The sequence below is a fragment of the Artibeus jamaicensis genome, unplaced genomic scaffold (genome assembly GCF_021234435.1).
Source record: "Artibeus jamaicensis isolate MK-2021 breed Jamaican fruit bat unplaced genomic scaffold, CSHL_Jam_final scaffold_612, whole genome shotgun sequence".
Classification (NCBI taxonomy): Eukaryota; Metazoa; Chordata; class Mammalia; order Chiroptera; family Phyllostomidae; genus Artibeus; species Artibeus jamaicensis.
The window spans coordinates 12,905,272-12,920,849 of NW_026522049.1; the positions used below are offsets into that span (position 1 = coordinate 12,905,272).

The 15,578-nt window shown below is 46.1% G+C and overlaps 2 long non-coding RNA genes and 7 other non-coding genes across 9 annotated transcripts; all 9 read left to right on the top strand.

Annotated features, from left to right (window-relative positions):
- Window positions 1-1,677: 1,677 nt before the first annotated feature.
- Window positions 1,678-1,744, top strand: LOC119039902 (small nucleolar RNA SNORD109A). The gene has a single exon (XR_005080743.2). It is a non-coding gene; the product is annotated as a small nucleolar RNA SNORD109A (small nucleolar RNA).
- Window positions 1,745-6,284: 4,540 nt separating this feature from the next.
- LOC119039857 (uncharacterized) lies at window positions 6,285-9,446 on the top strand. The gene is made up of 3 exons (XR_005080708.2): window positions 6,285-6,393; window positions 6,915-7,047; window positions 9,410-9,446. It is a non-coding gene; the product is annotated as an uncharacterized LOC119039857 (long non-coding RNA).
- Window positions 6,639-6,732, top strand: LOC119039890 (small nucleolar RNA SNORD116). The gene has a single exon (XR_005080732.1). It is a non-coding gene; the product is annotated as a small nucleolar RNA SNORD116 (small nucleolar RNA).
- On the top strand, window positions 7,293-7,386 carry LOC119039895 (small nucleolar RNA SNORD116). Its single transcript, XR_005080737.2, has one exon. It is a non-coding gene; the product is annotated as a small nucleolar RNA SNORD116 (small nucleolar RNA).
- A 332-nt stretch (window positions 9,447-9,778) lies between the features above and the next one.
- On the top strand, window positions 9,779-9,870 carry LOC119039894 (small nucleolar RNA SNORD116). Its single transcript, XR_005080736.1, has one exon. It is a non-coding gene; the product is annotated as a small nucleolar RNA SNORD116 (small nucleolar RNA).
- Window positions 9,871-11,507: 1,637 nt separating this feature from the next.
- LOC128626422 (uncharacterized) lies at window positions 11,508-15,151 on the top strand. Its single transcript, XR_008390377.1, has 3 exons — window positions 11,508-11,580; window positions 12,514-12,643; window positions 15,029-15,151. It is a non-coding gene; the product is annotated as an uncharacterized LOC128626422 (long non-coding RNA).
- On the top strand, window positions 11,820-11,913 carry LOC119039889 (small nucleolar RNA SNORD116). The gene has a single exon (XR_005080731.2). It is a non-coding gene; the product is annotated as a small nucleolar RNA SNORD116 (small nucleolar RNA).
- LOC119039883 (small nucleolar RNA SNORD116) lies at window positions 12,887-12,979 on the top strand. The gene has a single exon (XR_005080726.1). It is a non-coding gene; the product is annotated as a small nucleolar RNA SNORD116 (small nucleolar RNA).
- A 255-nt stretch (window positions 15,152-15,406) lies between the features above and the next one.
- Window positions 15,407-15,501, top strand: LOC119039893 (small nucleolar RNA SNORD116). Its single transcript, XR_005080735.2, has one exon. It is a non-coding gene; the product is annotated as a small nucleolar RNA SNORD116 (small nucleolar RNA).
- The last annotated feature ends 77 nt before the right edge of the window (window positions 15,502-15,578 follow it).

Below are 15,578 nucleotides of genomic sequence, written 5' to 3' on the forward strand. Positions count from 1 at the left end.
GAATGAATGGGTCAATAGGATAAAAATGGATAAATAGGAAAAAGTGTAGTTCTTTATTACAGAAAATGAACAAAATATAGGATACTAGTAATCATCATTTAGCAATAATAGTAGTTGCTTCAACAGGAACCATCATAGGATGCTACAACCTCTGGAAGAAAATTCGAGGAGAAACGTTATTTTTTTGGTCTTTAGCTTTCTGTTTCATAACACACTTCCCAATTATATAGAGGAAACAACTCCACATGGAGAACCTGGCAGCCACTTCGTGAATTAAGAGGTGAAAGTTCCATAGTGATGTGACATCTGCTGTCACTGATGGGAGGCACTGAGAATAACACTCATTTCTGTAGCATCTCAGACAAAAGTTGGTGAACCTTCATTTGTGGGGAAACATCAGACCCAATTTGATTTACATTCTCTGAAACAAAGGTAGCCTTTAGTCTTCGAACATGTACACACATATTTTAATGCTCACCTGAGGACATTTTTATTGATTCCAGAGAAGAAGGCAGAGAGAAGGAAATATGGATCCGTTGCCCTGACTGGGGATTGAAAGTGTAAATGTCCTGACCAGGAATCAAACCCAGAAATTTTTAGTTGTTGGGATGCTGCTCCAACCAACTGAACCACACTGGTCAGGGCCAGTTTTCAAATATGTTAATATCACTGAAGAAACTTTCCATAGCACTAAGACATGAAAACTGAATTATTTCAGGACTTTGGTGAACGATAATAAAGGGAATGAATATACGTGAAGTTTTAAGAAACATCATGCTTCCTTTATCTGATTCCTCGTATTTCTGGCTCCTCTAATACATGCTTTCTTTTTTTTTTATCATTTCTATTTATCTAATAAAACTCTCTTGCCTATGTTTGTATTCTTGCTGTTGTTCCCCCAGCATGTGTATATGCTGTCTGTAATACATTTTCAAAGTTCCTGTGCAACATATGTCTCACAGCACCCCTATCTCTGTATGTCCTCCCTTTCCCCCATCCCAGAACATTCTGATCAAGTCTTTATTTGATGGAACACAACTATAGGGTTTCTCATTCAAAGATAAACTTGCTACATCCCTACTTTGCATGGTGTGGTAGAAATTATTACTGACTATAATAAAGTGAAGAACATGGAGGAGAGATAAGTGCTGTAATGCCAAAGGTGATAAAGAAACAAGCCACTGCATTCACGTGGCAAGACTGGAAGTGTGGGGTTGCATGTATGATGAATAAGTAAAACAGAACCAACTCCTGTACTTTACTCTTAAATGAATGCCCCGTATTTTCTCATCTGATTTACATTCCTTGCTGTTTTGCTGCAGGTCAAAGGCTAGACCCACTCCCGTACTCCAGGAAAGAGGTAAGCAACTGTTGGGTGCTTTTAAAATGGCTTGTGTGTGTTGTAGCCAGTGATGTTGGTAGTTGAAACTTCAGGCTTGGTCTTTCAAGGCTCAGTGGAGAGTATTTTGTGGTAGATTCTTCCCCCCCAGCAGTGCACATATGCTTGCTTGGTTAAAAGAATCCCCACTATTGATTCTTTCTTTTATTAAAGAAAGTTCTCTTTTTGAAGTCGGCACTTAGAATGTCCACTGGTCCTTCAGAAGGCAGTAGCCAGTCAGCCTGCACCCCAGGATCCTGGCTGTGGCTGTGCGTGTGTGGTGGCAGGTTCCTGTCTCTAGATTAAGGATGCGCACAGTTGTCTGAGGATGCTGAGGGACTCGTTCCAGATGTTAGTCTGACATCCAGATGAGTGGCCCTCAGCCAGGACCAGGGAGAGACTGGCTCTGGTGACCTCTCCTTGGCAGCGTCACCTGTAGTGTCCCAGGTAGTGAGGCCATGTGCGTCCCCAGGTGTGTGCAGTGACCCAGGAGTTGCTTAAGGCCACTTCCTCTGCACAGAGAGTTGTAGAAGATACATGTATACAGGAAACACATTATGGAATCATCAGTGAGTGTGTGGAAATACTGAATGAGGAAGGAGACAGGGGATTGTGATGGATGCCAAAAGTCTCAGTTCATGTTGGGCTGGCTATAGGGAGTGGAACCCAGCAAGCCTATGTTATGTATAGACAGTGGAACCAATCTTTGTGCTGTGTTATTTCTCCTGTGGACTGTATTCTGACCTTATATCTTTGCTTCTGTTCTCTCATTTTTTCTGAGACGGAAGGGCTGAGCAAGGTCCCCCACTTGAGAAAGCAGAGGTGAGGAGCTACACCAAGACCCTTTGACGTCGATGTCTGCCTTGGGCTCCATGCAGCCTCCCGAGGGCTCTGTGTTCCTGTCGTCATTTCCTGGAGGAGATGTGTCTTCATCAGTGGGTCACTTGCATGGTGAGTGTCTTCATCCTCATTTCTGAATTGTGTATGCGTTTGGGGTAGACAGACATATGTACAGCTTTGAAAAATTGGGGTTTTTTTTTTTTACAATTCCATATTTCACTGTGATATGCTTTAGCAAGAATAAGCTACATTTCCTCTGGGCATCTCTGGTCTACGTTCGAAAAAGAAGAGTCGTCTTGAGAGAAATGTAAAACAAACACTAATGAAAACTGATGAACAAAAAAGAGGTTATGAGTAAATTTACAATTCTGTGTTAGACCACATTCATAGTCACCCTTGGCCAAACGCAGCCCTTGGGACCATGGACTGGACACCCCTGCAATGAATTACAATGGTGTCAGAATGTTGACCCATATTTCAGGGCATCATATTTGGATCCTCTTGATCAGATCCATTACATCATTATAGATCATTGCTTCTTTTTGCATCCTTAAGATTTGCATTTAATTAGCTCTTTGGGTGTGGAAAATTGTATGTTAAATTATGAGATCATTCTAAGGTTATGAAGATTTTAAATGATGAAGAATGAGAAAATATTTAATTTTTTTTCTGAAAAATAACACTGTTCAACATTTATATTGTGTTGGCCTCACAAACCTATTAAATGGAGAGGGAATGAATTTCATGTATGAAGTCATTAATTGTTGTTAAAATGGAAACATCCATCAACAAGAACAGTGGTGTATATTCTTTGCCAACCTTATGTAGAAGGTCTTGTCACCTGCGGATTGGTGTTTAACATTTTAGGAATAGATGAATTCAGTTTTTCTCTTGACAGAGTTCTGGTCCCAGACTTCCTTCAAGTAGTGTTTTACTCAATTCAGTCACTTAATTCATTAATTAATTAAAATCTCTGCAATCTGTTGCTCTAGGACATGGCAAGGCCATTGAGATTAGCTCAAATGGTAATAAAATAGCCATGAAGACTAACTGTAACATCAGTGAGGAAAGGAGATGCTGAAAGGGACTCTAGAATATCCACCATTTAAAATGGCCGATTTAATTTTAAAGAGTCATAGAAATGTACAATTGAAACTTATATAATCTTATGACCCAATGTCATCCCAGTAAGTTTAATGTTTAAAACATACTTGACAGAGAATATGAAGGACAGGAACATTAGAACATATTTTTATCTAATGAAAAGTGACCATACAAATGTGTATTTGCATATTTGCATATTTGCCTGTGTTAGCAAAAAAATGAAGATTTCTGTTGGGTGGCTTATGTCTCAATGTATAGAAGTATGCTGCCATACAATATCTATAGTGTACATGGTAAGAATTAAAAGCTCATAACCCAGTGTACTTTTAAACATAGTTTCTTCCAAGTTTACAAACAAAACAACAAAGTCCTGTCTAACTTTTATTTAAATTGTTATGCAAAGCATAACCCATGCAATAGTGCAAGAAAAAGAAATAAAAAGCATAAAGATGAGAAAGGAAGACACAACATTGTTTTTGCAAAAAGTGTTTCCCTCACAGACTATGTTACAAATTCCCCAAAATTTATAATAAACAATCCTAGACCTACAAGCTTGGTTTAGCAAGTTTAGAAGATACAGGGTCAATATGTAAAAATCAACCATATTACTGTGTTCTAGCAGGTATCAATTTGACTTTAGAACAATACCATTCATATGAGCACAAAAATGAGTTCCTTCAGTGTAAATCTAATAAAACATGTACTCTCTCTGGTGAAAACTGCAAAACACTGACGTAAGTTATCAAAGACCTAAGTAAATGCAGTCGTATACCATGTTCATGGATCAAAGGTCTGAAGTTGTGAAATTGTCAGTTACCTCAGGTCTGTGTATAGATTCAGCACAATCTAAAAAAACATCATTTTAGTCTTTAGGTATTTTATTCTTACACTTATTTTGACATTAAAGACCATTTTTTAAAGTTTTTCTGAGGTAGGTTCCACCATTTCTTTTCTCTTCGGGTGTACATTTCTTTCACTTTTTACAGCTTCAGAGATTCTTCTCTCTCACCTTTGTTGTTGTGCAAGTCTGCTTTCAAACATCATTCTCAGGTTTGTTAATCTGAGACTGTCTTAATTTCATGTCCATCTTTACAGGGAATTTCTGTCAAATAAAGAATTACTCCTGGTTGAACTGCATTTTGTTTCAGAACTTCTGGTATGTTGTCCTTTTGCATTCTGGTTTTTCTTTTTTGCTGAGAAATAACTTGTTGATCTTGTTGAGGGTTGCTTGGCTATGATGAAAAGTTTTTTAATTGGGTTGTTCTTGTTGAAAGTTCATCATTCATCATATATTACGAAAATAAGTCCTTATAAGAGACAGTAATTTGAAATATTTTGTGTATATGTCAGCAGGTTGTATTTTGTGTTAATAAACAAGTGTCCATAAGACACATCATATGTAAATACTGATAAAGTAAACTTACTTTTTTGTTAACTACTTGTGATTGAGATATTTACTCTTTACATTCTTACTGTTTTCATGATGAACTGTGTCTGTTCATTTATCCTTTGTAATATAAACATGATAAGGAATGGGAATATGTTGAATCCCATGTTGCAATTGATAAAAAATTAAAACGTGTAAGACTGTGTTCCTTGAAGATACTTCAAAAGACTGTTCACATATTTGACTGTATTTCATGAAGCTTCTGGTTCCAGTCAAGAAGATGTTACTTTGACGAGGTGTAATTGAACTTTGTTAGAAGTCAGTGTAATGTAGCCCAGAGGTTGGACAGACGCCAAGATGTCTGAATGGGAACTTGCCCTGTTCCCGTCACAGTTTTCTTTGGGACCTGAACTTCGTAAAATAACTGGCGCAAGGGAGGGATTGTCCATGACTGACTGTAACAGAGCCTGCCCTGAAGTAACTTTCTCATGCATGCATGATTTCTCCAAACTGAACGGCTGGTGGACATGACAAGCAAGGCTTTCTGTTGGCCAACAAAAGAAGACTTTTCTGTTATTTAATGACTGCAGCTGTTTGGACATTCTGGAAAATAAATATGGTCCTGGGTGTGCACCATGCCCTTCCGTTGCTCACCAAGTAAGCATCCCTTGGCCCCGGTTTCTGCCATTCACTTGAAGTCTTCATAGTCCTGCTAGAAAGACTATAGGTGTGTCTCCAGTGGTATGTGACAGCTTCACTCCAACAGCGGACGGACCGTTCCACTTGTTCACTGGCTGGGATCTAGATTCTCAGGCTTCTGGAGAACTGGGGTGTCACTGAGTTCCAAGGAGACCTGCTGAGCCTGCTGTCCTGAATTTCCCTGCATCACGGAATCTGTGCGGACCGGTGACAACTCCCTTCTGTGTTTCAGGGTCATGGTGAGTAAAGACCCCAGATGCTCCTCCAGTTTCCTTTTGTTCTGCTGAGGGAGTTTGAGTGAGTTAGGAGGAACAGGTGCCTGGCCAGAAGTCATTTAAGATTCACAAGGGTAACTTGGGCCCTGTTCCTCCTAACTTGCCAGCCTTTACTGTGCTGGTTCATTGTTTCTGTGGTCGGGTTTCTATTGGAGAAGTACACATGCAGAGGCTGCAGGGAGACAATGTGTAGGGTGACTTCAAACTCACCGTCAGGAGGGGCTGTGCCAAAATGGCTGTGATTTGCGGATGAGGAGCAGCTGCAGAGGAGCCCATATACAAACAACTTCTAGTCTCTTGAGGTCAGAGTTAGATCCTATCTTTAAAGGACTCATGTCTTGTTGTTCAGAAGCAGGTGTGAGGCTGGAAATCTGTCCCAGGTTAGGAACGCGCACACACACACACACCTGTATAACTACCTGCCTCATGGTGTCATACCTATGGTCACTGCTAAGGGGCAGAGGTGCATGACAGACAGGTGCGAGGCTTACCTGGGGGAAAGGTCGGTGTAATGGTCATGTTAACCTGACAGTCTAGGAGAGTTTCTCATATGTTCATATGATTTCTCTACACTTTTCCAGCTGGGGTGGATGTGCAAGGTTCGCCATCAGCCCTGAAGAGACGACCTGCTTTCCTTCGATGGCCGAAGCGGTGTGGGAATCCCGAGAGTATGACCCTGGGCACACCGTGCCTGCAGACTGGTCAGGAAGGTAAGCATTTCTTTAACCTCTCTTTTCTGACCTGCATTAGGATTTCATACACCTACCTGTGGTAGCCTGTCCACGTGTTTTCAACATTGTGGAGTTTTGCTCTCTAAGTGTATGGACTGTCCCTCCCACTCAGTGGCTGGGATCTGGGTGCTCCAGGCAGGTGTGGGATACTGAGGTCACTGGCTCACTAGGTGAGCCACTCAGCCAGCCTTGGTAAAACATGGCCTTCATCCCAGAGCATGCTCGGATCGATGATGAGTCCCTCAAAATGCATTCCTTGGAAAAGCTGAACAAAATGAGTGAGAACTCCAACCGTCGTTCTCATCGGATCTGAGGTCCAGCACATGGAGGGCCAGGGCAGGCAAGAGACGGGGGGGGACATCTGCCACTTTGTTATTCTCATGCACGTTCCACCCAGGGCCTCAGCTTATAAAGTTGTTTGAATTATTGTCTGTATGTTCAGTGTGTTAGTTGCTGAGTACATTTCTCAAATGTGCATGTGATTTCTCTATACTTCTCAGGTGGGGTGGCCGTGCAAGCTCACCGCCAGCCAGGAAGAGACGACCTATTTTCCTTTGATGGCCAGAGGTGCTCGGGAGTCCTGGAGGGAGTGTGGCCCCAGGTGTGCACCATGCATGTGGATCCCTTCAGAAGGTAAGATTGCCTCTGACTTAGTTTCTCCTACTTGCAATAGGATTTCACAGACCTAACTGTGGCTGCCTGTCCATATGTCACCCAGTGGCACGTGGTTTTTGCTAAAGAGTGGACTGATTGTCCCTCTTTGTCAGTGGCTGGGATCTGCATGCTTCAGCCCAGTGTAGGACGCTGAGGTCAAGATCTAACTAAGTGAGCCACCCTGCCAGACTTGCTAACAACGTCCTGGATCCTAGAACGTGCTCGGATCCATGAGGAGTTCCTCAAAATGCATTCCTTGGAAAAGCTGAACAAAATGAGTGAGAACTCCAGCCGTCGTTCTCATCGGATCTGAGGTCCAGCACGTGGAGGGCCAGGGCAGACGCCCCCCTGAGGACAGGGGGACAGGTGCCCCCCACTCACACTCATGCACACTCCACCCAGGAGCCTCCTCACTTACTGTCTGTATTTTCACTGCATTATTAGGTGTTTTAATATGGATGGTATATGGGTGAGTGGGCAGTCATTCTGTTTTCTTAAGTAGCACACATTTTAGTTGCAACATAGGTGTGTGGGTACGCCGTGGCTGTGGCATTGAGTCCATGGCCTGGGAGCATTCTGACCACGTTCTTGGTGGACACACAGGTCTTGGATCTTTGAGTGAGGAGGCAAAGAGACAAAGCTTCTGTGACTTCTGATTAGAGTCCTAGGGCTGGCAGTTTTGGGAACCTGTTCTTGACTTTTGTCTCAGTGCAGAAATTGTCACTAGGTTGGGAATGTGGGCAGGGACAGGGAGCTCATAGGCCCCAGCATGCAGTTGACAGCTCCTCAAATTCAGCTGCTCTCCCAACATGGATACCCAGAGACTGTGCTGTGGACCTAGGTCTGAAGTGAAGACAGAGTGGTGACTGATAGCCTGGAGAGGACTGGTCACCCTGTGGTTCCAGGGCTTCCATGGGTGGTACTCTCTTATTGTTTCTACTGGCATCATCCATCATCAGCTCATAGGAACCTCTCAGGGTTGTGATGGGGTGGACTGCATGGGTGTTGGTGGCACTCAGAAAAAGCTGCGTTGTTCTTGCCTATGATATTGTCCTGACTTTGGTTCCCTTACTGATTCAGTGCCATAAAAGTGGCATCTGTGAGTTTATCTCTAGTATTTTTGGTGTGTTCCAGTGCCCCCAACGCCCATATCCGATTGGAGTCGCTAGCCAGAACTCTTGTCCTCTTTCACCCTGGTAGGTGGTTAGTCAGATCAAAGTGCTGGTCAGGAGGGTGGTTTTCACTTGGCTCAGGTGGGTGCCGTGTCCTGCAGAGGGATTGAGATTGATAATTTGATGCTAGCTGGTGAGAGCCAGGATCTCCAGCACATAGTTGTGAACAGGTTTCTGCCTTGGGAAACATCATGCATTGCGATTTCTTCCTCCTGTCTTCTCGAATGGTGCATTGGAGCACTGTGAGGTCAAGGGCAGAGCTACTGTAGAGAGACGTCATAACCTTGAATCTCATGGGGCCGCCATATGCAATGTTGAAATCTTTACCACACTGCTCCCTGCTGGTCACAGCTGGCCAGGGTGGCCCACTTTCGGGGGACTTGCCATACAGCTGTGAGAAGGCTGCCTTCAACAGGAAATCCTTAATATTTGATTGTTTTCCAAATGTCAGAGCCCTGAATTCCTCTCTGTGGGAATGGTGGTCTCGGTGCAAACATGGCCTGGTTTCCATTGTGCCAGCCTCCTGAGTCCTGGCAGGTGAAGACCCCAATGTTTCTCTCGGCTCACGTTGGTCCATGGAGGGCTTTTAGCTTATTGTCCACAAACCCTTGGCTGAAGTCATTTGATCCCTCTCTCTGTACTTGGGCCTTAGTCATTGGTGTACTCCCCACACCAGGTACGCTGTCAGTGGTCATTTTCTCTTCAGTCACTGTGTTCACATCAAGTACAGATCACATGTGAGCATGCTCTGGGACCCAGTGTTCAGGGTGGCTTTCCCCACACCATCATCAGAGTGCTGTGAGGAGAGGTGTAGCCTTCAGCACAGAAGGAGTGGATATGGTAGAGGGGGTGCTGGCACATGTTTGGAGCCCCTGTGGGTCAAAAAGTTACCTTACGTTTGTTGAAGGAATGGGTCTTCCTTCGACGGCAGGCAGGGATTGCGACTAGTGGTCAGTGCCCAAGGCTCACTGATTCAGAGGAGGAGGCCTCTGCCCGTGAACACATGCAGCATATTTGCACACTGACCCACACACATGGCATCACACAAGCCCTCTGTCATATATCAGGGACAGAAGTAGGCAACATACAAGGAGAGGATGTGATGGATTAATTGTCCAAGGACTTGGGTGCACTGCTCAAACACATATATGTTTCTGTGCACTTCTCAGGTGGAGCTGCAGCGCAAGGCTCTTCGTTGGCCCAGACTCGAAGACCTACCTCTCCCTGCAAGACTGAGGTCCCAGGGATTCCCAGAAGAGGTGTTGCCCTGAGTGAGCGCTGGCCCTGCGGACCGTTGAGGAAGGTAAGTGTTCCTCTACTCTCAATTCAGCAATTACTTACCAAACTTTCTAGAGGTGGCTTGTTTGGTTGTCCTCAGTGGCACATGGGGTCCCCCTCCAAGAGTGACTGCGTGTTCCTCTTCCTCAGTGGATGGGATGTGGAACCCGCAGGCCACTGGAGGAGATTGAGGTCATTGACTCACTCACTGAACTGCCCAGCTGGCCTTGCTAAATTAACCAGTGCATCATAACATGCTTGGGTCTATGATGACTTCCTCAAATGCATTCCTTGGAAAGTTGAACAAAATGAGTGAGAAAGCCAACAGTCGTACTCATCAGATCTGAGGTCCAGCACATGGGGGGCCCGGGGCAGGCAGGACAGAGGGACAGCTGCCCCTTGGTCACTCTCATGCACGTGCCATCCAAGGCATCAGCATTAGGGAGCCTCCTACCGACTAAGGAATTTTAAATCTTAATTGGGTGTTTATAATCAATGGTGTATATCTAGGCTTGTATTTTGTGAACTAGCTCATACTCTCGTCCTGACAGTGTTGTAGTTTGGCTGTGGCACAGGACTGTAGGGACCATGGCCTGGGTGTGTCCTGGGCAAGGGCTTCCTTCAGATACAGCCCTTGGGGGTCTCTGAGTGGAGTGCAAGAGCTATAATTTACAGGATTTCTCATGAGAGCTCCTGCCAGAGTCATTGATGCGTCTGTTCTGCCAGTTGTCTAGTTGAGGACGTTCAGCCACCATGGGGTTGGGAGCAGGGCCATAGCACCATCGAGGCCCTGATGCTGCAGTTCACAGGTTCTCCCATGCAGCTTGTCACTCAGTCTACATACTAGTTAGCCAACCAGGGACTCAGCTGAGCCCCTGTGGGTGGAGTCAAGGTCGTGTGGTGACTGCTGGTCCAGATGGGAATGGCAGGTTTGGAGAGGACAGGTGGTAGAATGGTCCCCAGGATGTGCTGTCTCTATGTGCTCCTGTGACATCTTCAGCTTGTAGGGACATCTCAGGGCCTCGAGTGTGGACACTGTGGTTACCAAGCCTACAGGCAGTGATCAGCATGCCTGACCATGACAACGTTTTTTTGTGCATTTACTTTTTTATCCACGGGTCATGGCAGCAGGGTTGGTTTGGTGGTAGTTTTATGACACCACGATAGCCACCTGGACACCTCAGGGTTCAGTGTCAGAGCCCTGATTTCCTCTGGACGGGAAATGTCTCATTTCTGGGTGCAAATGTGGCCTAGTCCAATTGTGTGTGCGCGCCCCCACCCCACCCCACCCCACCCCCGTGAGTCCCAACAGGTGAAAACCACCAATACCCTTCTGGATTCAGTTTGTCCCATGGAGGCCTTTGGCCCATTGTGCTCGAACCTGGCCCTGTCCTGAAGTCACTTGACCCTTGTCTTTGAACTCAGGCCTGTGAGACAAGGGGCACCCGATACCAGGTGTGTCGTCAGTAGTTCATTTTCTCTTCCCTTGCTGTGTTCCATGAAGTGCAGGTCACTCATGAACGTGTGCTGGGTTGGCTTCCCCTGCACCATCAATTGAGCACTGTGAAGGATTGGTGAGCACTGTGGTTCCAAAAAAGTAAGATACTGGACAGGGAGTCCTTGGTGCATTTTAGGAATCCCTGAAGGTCCATTTCGCAGTTTTGTGTAGTTTTTCTAAGAAACAGATCTTCCTTTGAGGGCAGGCAGGGGGTGCAGCTAGTGATCCGGACACGGGGCAGCAGCAGTTGCAGACGCAGAGGCCTCTGTCTGTGCGTAAATGCAGCATTTGTACAGATCAACCTCCTTGCACAGTACTGCAGAAGCCCTGTCTCACGGCAGGGACAGAAGTATGTGACAGTCCACGCAACGCCTGCTGAGGGTGGAAGATGACATGGATTGGAACTGCTGTGGTTTTGAGACGGGAATGTGTTTTCTGTTTACTTGTCAGGTGGAGCTGCCACGAGTGGTTCTTCATCAGCCAAGAGGAGGAGACCGCTCTCGCTCTGGATGACTCAGGCTCCTGGGGGTGTTTGCACATCGTGCCTGGGCGTCACTTGGGATGGTAAGCTTTCTTCTGGTCTGAGTGCAGCCATTAGGTTCTGGAGTTTTTACAGCTGCTTGACGTGGCTTGTTTGTCCTGAATGGCACTTGAGGTCTCCCTCTAAGAGCGGGTGGACTGTGCCCTGGCTCAGTGGCTGGGATCTGGGTGCTTCAGTTTGTTGGAAGATTATGAGGTTGTTGCCTCTCCCAATGAGCCACTCAGAAAACCTGCTAAATGACGCAGTTTGACCAAACGTGCTCGGATCAATGATGACTCCCTCAAAATGCATTCCTTGGAAAAGCTGAACAAAATGAGTGAGAACTCCAACCGTCGTTCTCATCGGATCTGAGGTCCAGCACGTGGAAGCCCAGGGCAGGCAGGAGTGAGGGACAGTTGCCCTTGGTCACACTCACACTCATGCACGGTCCACCCAGGGTCTCAACATCAGGGATTCTTCTAACTTAGTGATGAGATTTTCACTGGGCTAGTTAAGAATTTGTTGTTGATGGATTTGGGGAGAGTGGCCAGTCCTTATCTTGTCAGCTAGCACATAACCTAGTTCTAAAGTATATACAGGCTGCTGTAAACAGCCCATTAGGACTGTGCCCATTGGAACCATGCAGAAGGGGTCCTTGGCACATTTTAGGAACCCTTTCAGCTCAAAAAGTTGCATTTTTTACGTATGTTAGTGAAATGGCCTTCCTTTGATGGCAAGGAGGGCTTGTGGCCTTCGATGAGTGCTATGACTTGTTCAGCTGAGGCAGCCTCTGCCCATGACTCCAAGCAACACATTTATCAACCAACTTACATACCTGGCATGACGCAAGCATTCAAGTGTTCATCAGGGACAGATGAAGTGAGAGTCAGTTGCAAGGCCCACTGTGGGGGGAGAGGGTGAAATAAAATGGACCTAGGCACATTATGCAAATCCGTGTGTTCTTTTGCACTTTTCAGGTGGCAGCTGCAGTGCAAGGTTCTTCATGATCAAGAAAAGATTGTTTGTTCCTGGGTGACCTAGGTCCCAAAGAGTCCCACAGGAGGCATGGCTCTGAGTGATTACCAGCCCTGGGCACCATTCAGGAAGGTAAGTGTTCCTCTGTTCCAAGTTCAGACTTTAGCCTTCATATTTCTTACAGCTGCTCAAGGTGGCTTCCTTGAGTGCCTTGCATAGCATGTGCAGTGCCCCTGCAAGAGTGAACTGCGTGTCCCTTTTGCTTAGTGGCTGGGACGTGGATCCTGTAGGCCGCTGCAGGACAGTCTAAGTCACATTCACACAGTGAGCCACCTGGCCAGCCATGCTAAATTTTTAACACTCCAGAGTGTGCTTGGATCGATGATGACTCCCTCAAAATGCATTCCTTGGAAATCTGAACAAAATGAGTGAGAACTCCAACCGTCGTTCTCATCGGATCTGAGGTCCAGCACGTGGAGGCTCAGGGCAGGCAGGACAGGGACAGCAGCTCTTCTTTGGTCACACTCTTGCATGCTCCACCCTGCACATTAGCTTTGAGTGAGTTCTTGTGAGGCTCCATGGTTCTACTTCTATAGTGTGGTCCATGAGTGTTATTTCTTGTTTGAATGTCTGGTCTTTTTGCTGTGTTGGCCCCCCAGTATTATAGTCAAAAGAGATGGCGTAAGTGACCTTGGCTCAGCTAACTCACTCATGACATGGATTTGTGCGGGCCTGGGTTGTGCTTCAGAATTATTCCCTGAAGGTCTGGCTCAGTTCCTAAGAACAAAGAGGTTATTTTCTGTTCTGCTGATCAGAGTCCAGGACTGGTGGGTATCAAAATCTGATGTGAGTAGTTTTAAGTACCCTGAGATGTTGGTGGCCAATTGCACATGATGAGGCAGATTCTGCATTTGGAAACTCCAGTTTCGAGTGCACTTGCCCAGCATGTTGGGCTCATGAAGTAAATTCTCCGTAGCATCTTATGGCCTGGTCCAAGAAGGAAGGTCACGTATGGGTCAAGTAGGCATGTTGTTAAATAGGATGTACTGTTTCTGTTTGCTCAAGTACAATCATTTGCTTTCTAGTGACATTTCTTGGCACTGATGTGGCTGCCAGTTGCTGTCTGCCAGCGCTGGGTACTGGGCACTGGTGTATGTTACTGTAGTGGGTGAAAGTTTTGTAGTTGGAGTCTCTATTTCTCAGCAGTTGCATCCACTGGTTCCTTGTTTTGTTTTGTTTTGTTTTGTTTTGTGTTTTGGCTCCCAGAGGAGGTTCTTTGGCTGAAGGTAGTAGGTGAACTGGCCACGGCTACTTCTCACTGTTCAGTCAGACATACCCTTTGACCCTTTGCCCTATTAAGGCCTGGGGATTTTAATATCAAAGCATGTTCAGCCACCTAGTCAGATTTTTATTTTGCACTGGTGTCTTACATTTTCTTCTGCTGGCTTAGTTTTTTTCCTGGAGGTCTGTGGGTCGCCCCAGACAGTAGGTGCCAGCTTGTCAGGTGTATGCCCAGGGACTGCTTAGAAAATTGGAAAAGGGTCACATGTTATCTTCGCTTCTGTCCTTGTCTTTGTGAGTGGGGCGTTTTACTCCTCCAAGTTGCTAGTGGTACTAGGTGCCATTTGTGGTGTCACCTGTGCATCCAGGTAATGGTGTCATGTGAGATCAGCATCTTGTGTGGCTCTGCACTGTGACTCTTACTGAACCATAGAGGAGTGTGATGCGCGAAGCTAGTTTTCTAGGAACTTCCCTGGCAGCTATGAGGAGGCACCTTTGGTCAAGGCGGTTAGTGTTGGAATGTTTCCTTGGAGATCGGGGCCTTGAATCTCCCTGTATGGGGTGGTGCCCAGTCCCTTGAGTGGACTGTGCTTGTGTTTCAGTTGATTGCTATCCTGGGTCATGGTGTTTGAACAAGAGCCATTTTAGTCTAGTTACTTGGCGACCAAAGGAAAATGAGGTTCAGTTGCTTGACATGAACTCATTTGGCCACTGAAGACTAAGGCAAGGCTACTTCTGTCAGGTCCCAATGGTGTCACCTGTGCGTGGGTGGTTTTGCCAGTGTGATTTAACTGATCGCTCATTTTGTGCATGGATGAAATGCCTCAAGTTGACATCCACATGCATGGCACAGGTGTGAGTACCGTCAGCGTGCTTGTTCAGAAGGAGTAGCTGTGACAGAAGGAAAGAGTCTGTGGACTTTCAGGGAATGTTCCCTGTTTGTGTACTTGCTTCCTCTCAAGTCCTCATTTTCTGTTTCTGAGAAGCTGAGCACGATTTAGGGGATCTGGGTCCAAGATATACGTTAAGGAGCTGAGTCTCCTGTCAGGACCATGCAAACCCGCACCTCATACCTGCCTTACTACGGCGTCACACCTGCGAGCAGTTACCTCCAAGGGACAGAAGTGCGTGACAGATGGGCAGGGAGTACCTGGGGGAAAGGTAGCCATGAATTTTGTTAACTGAGAGTCTGGAAGAGTTTCTCAAATGTGCGTATGGTTTCTCTGCACTTCCCAGGTGGGATGGCCATGGAAGGCTCGCCGTCAGCCATGAAGATGTGACCTGCCTTTCAATTGATGACCAGAGGTGCTCAGGCATCCTGGAGAGAGTGTCCTTGTTTGTGCCCCATGCATGTGGATCCCTCAGGAAGGTAAGACTGTTTCTGTTCCCATTCATTATCATCACTTTAGACTTCATAGACCTGCTGGACATGGCCTGTCTGTGTTGGTCTCGTGCTTTTCCTCTAAGAGTGGGTTGGCTGTTACTATTGCTCAGTGGCTGGGATCCTGATTCTCCACTGCATTCCGGAGGGGGGGTGTCCTGAGGTCATTGGCGCTCACACAGTGGTCTGCTCCACCCACCCTGGTCAATTATTTAGCGTCCCAGAACATGCTTGGATCAATGATGACTCCCTCAAAAATGCATTCCTTGGAAAATCTGAACAAAATGAGTGAGAACTCCAACCGTCGTTCTCATCGGTTCTGAGGTCCAGCACATGGAGGGCCCAGGGCAGGCAGGAGGGAAAGACAGTAGCCCCTCAGTCATGCACCATCCAGGGTTCCAGTAT